The sequence below is a fragment of the Etheostoma spectabile genome, chromosome 9 (assembly GCF_008692095.1).
Source record: "Etheostoma spectabile isolate EspeVRDwgs_2016 chromosome 9, UIUC_Espe_1.0, whole genome shotgun sequence".
Lineage (NCBI taxonomy): Eukaryota > Metazoa > Chordata > Actinopteri > Perciformes > Percidae > Etheostoma > Etheostoma spectabile.
The window spans coordinates 23,051,828-23,055,453 of NC_045741.1; the positions used below are offsets into that span (position 1 = coordinate 23,051,828).

A 3,626-nucleotide genomic window follows, 5' to 3' on the forward strand; every position below is an offset into this window, starting at 1 on the left:
GTGCGTAAGTAGTGCCTGCTCTTGATTATAAATACCTTTGAATTGATATTTTAAAAGCAGCTGAAGCAAATGTAGCCTGGGGACGGAAAGTGGAGGTCTATCTACACATCTGCTTGTGCAATGGGATGAAGTGGAAAGTTTCCGACTGATGCAACTACATGGCAGACAGTGTGAACCAATCAGCTGTCTAATGTTATACGTTACTGGACGTTACTGTCAAACCTTCTTAGCGTGACCCAAAAGTACACAAGCTCACTTAAAGGCTGGGGCCTACTGCTATAATCATTATTATGAATCATATTGATATACATCATAGTATATACATTTTTTTTAATGAAATTGATGAAAATCATGTTTCAAAGGTCGCACATTCTACTCATTTTCAGGTTCATACTTGTATTTTGGGTCTGGGCTAAAAGATATTTACATGCTTTAATGTTAAAAAAAACTCATTGTTTTTCTCATAATGTTGGTCTCAATATACCTTTATTCACACTCTGGCCGAAATGATCCATTTTAGTCCCTGTCTCTTTAAGCCCCCCCCACCCGAAAAAGCCCCGTCTGTTCTGATTGTTGCCATTCAGGTCCGGGTGTTCTACATCTGCACTCTTGAAGTCATTGCAGCCGGGGAGTGACTGTAACTGCAGTCCAAGCGGCTCGTTTAAAGGCACACTCTCTGAATATGGCTCTGTGAGAGTTTTGATACTTTCTCAGTATTTATGTAGCACCTCGAACTGCTTTAAAATCAAAAAAGAAATATAAATATAAATTTCAGCAATATGGGACCTTTAAGCATCGTTAGCTTGGAATCATTATTTTTGACAGCAGAAGGATGTACAACAATGTCATGATATGATTATAACATAGTACAATTTTGCCAAAAGTCGATATAAATTGATATAATATGGAATTATTGCCCAGCTCTAACTCACACAAACACACAGGAGCTTAGAGCAACAGTGTGTAAGTGACGCCATGTGTGCCACTTACCACCGTTAATGTTTCCAGGCTCTGCATACTTACGTACTGCAATGATAAATATGAGCAATGGTCTGATGCACTTTTATGTGGCCTTTTATACCTTTCAATCCTTGTCCGCTGACATAATTGCCATACCGCTGAGATTAAATGATTTTTGCAGTAGCTCCAAACCTCTTTAACCCCAGGGTGGTTGTTGTCAAGGGAACAGGATACAAACTGACGGCAACAAACAGTTCTTTGCCAATGGCCATCATCAGTCTCCCACTCTCACTCACATGCACACACACACACACACACACACACACACACACACACACACACACACACACACACACACACACACACACACACACAGAACTTGTATTTACAGTGTGACGATGCAACTGGTGCTTGGTTGTTTGCCCTCTGTCCCTCTGTATACTACAGACTACTAGTAGGACTAAGTAGGAGACTTTTCAGGCGTGTTGCATTCAATGTAAAGCAGGATCTATATGGTCTCTGTGTTGCGTTGCTGAGCAAGGAGCTCTGGCTGCCAGGATTGGTCGCATATCTCTGCTGTGACTCAGAGCTTCCTCTCAGCAGCGTGTTTGTGTTTACGAGGTGCAAGTCATGAACTCTCTAATGAAGTATTAACAATCACTTTCTTGTCGAGGTGTTGCTTGTGGTTTCATGGAGAGCGTGTATCCAGAACCACATATGGTACTGGATACACACTGAGAACTTGTGGTTCGTCATCATCAAACGTCTAATTAAAAATGGAAGTAAAAACACTGACTGGGGATCTGTTCTCTAATGGATGCCTTTGCGTCAATGAGCAGGCCAGAGAGGGTCGTGATTACCAGCAAATGGAAAAAGGCAGAAACAGAAAGTTAGTTGTCATTGGGTATAAGATTGTGTAACCGAATCGCCGAATAAAAAGTCACCAGAGACACAAGGGAGCAGGAAAAGCAGACAATTTCACATCAACCTCCAGAGTGAGAGATGGGCAGTCCTTAAAAGGACATGGGAGACACAGGATTGGCTGAGAAACCAGACCAACTAACTGGATTGGTCGGTCGGGCTAGAATGACCTGCATGGAATGGAGAAACTTTCCAAATAAGGAAGAGAGTTGTCGGAGCTGACCTTCATAATATAGACAGGGGGCTGGAAGAAAGAGGGGTGAGCCGAGGGAAAAGGGAGCGATGAAAAGACGCACAGAGAGATGAGGGGAGCGAGAGACGGGGTGTATGCTTGGGAGTTGACAGCATGGAAACTAACGGGCCTCAATGATCCCCTCATAGAAAGCAGACTGTGTTTCCCAGGAAAGAACGCCCTGGTATGTTAAACACTGACAAACACAAATATAAATACACATTACACCCCCCGCCAACCGCCCGGCCCCCCTTCTCCCACACACACACACACACACACTCTCTCAGAGAAGCACATTGTTTCCGGATGAAGTCAATCAATCTCTTAAATCCTGACCCCGGCTTTTGGTGCAAGCAGTGTGTGTGTGTGTGTGAGTGGGGGGGTGTTGACTAGCTCACCCTATGGACACACTCCAAGTCAGACCACTACAGCACTGTCCCTTGTGGATGTTAATTAGAGGATGCAATAATGTGTACACACACTCTGAACTCATGACGCTGCTGTCACCGACTCAGAGGAGATTCACTCTGACACGCCTCTAAAGCGTCAATGAGTCAACACACGGGGAATGACTTTGTCTAGAGAGAGGGGGACCCTCTCCAAATGGCTCTTCGACCTTTCCCCAATATACAAACATAATGACATGCACACTTACATCTACACGCAACACCTCACTGGACCAGATCCCTCTCCTCCCACCTCCCCTCAACCCACTGTGACTCATCAGTAGTCTGGAAAACACACAGCAACCCTAAAAATAGAGGCATTACACACTAAAATGGAAATGATAAATTGCCAAAAAGGTTTTTTTTCATCCCACAAAAATGAAGGAAATTTCTTCTATTGAGAAACTAAATACTTGTGAACATATTTCAGTGAATGAAACCAGATCTATTGTGGTTGTGATGGGAGAGTTTGCACACAGACTTTGCCTCTATTATAGTCATTGTTCCAAAGGTCCAATAGGGTATATGTTACATAAAACTATCATGTTCCATATGCTAGCATAGTCACTGTGCTCTGTCTATATGTGAAGGGTAGATCATGTTTATGTGAAGAGTACACAGAATGTGGGGTTTTATTTTCAGATAGGGCATTGTCTCAAATATAACCTTACAATGGACAAATCTCATTTGTGTCACCTGAAACTGAAAGAATTGTTTTAATGATTAATTTCTGTCTTTCAATCCTCTTTGTCCTCAATCATCCTGTTTCTTTTACCTTTGGTCATTCAGAAAACAATATAATGTGGACACGAATGGTAAAAGCAATTAGATATAGGTATCTCATTCGGCTTTTCTTATGAACGTTTTCTTTATCTGTGACTCTAAAAAACTGTTGTTTTGGTTCCTGACTCCCAAAGGGAAGTTCCTCGGTCAGTACAGTATATGGCAGAGGTTTTATTTTGAAATGAGTTGGTTTCTGGCAGGCTGGGAGCTTTTATTGTGAAGAGGAGGAGCTCACAGACAGACTGACTCATGCAGAGAGAGAGAGAGAGAGAGAGAGAGAGAGA

General features: G+C 42.6%; 1 protein-coding gene across 9 annotated transcripts in view; it reads left to right on the plus strand.

The window, feature by feature from the left end:
- The window catches only part of palld (palladin, cytoskeletal associated protein), a 53,173-nt gene that overhangs the window by 33,704 nt on the left and 15,843 nt on the right, over positions 1 to 3,626 (plus strand). The window lies entirely within an intron of this gene.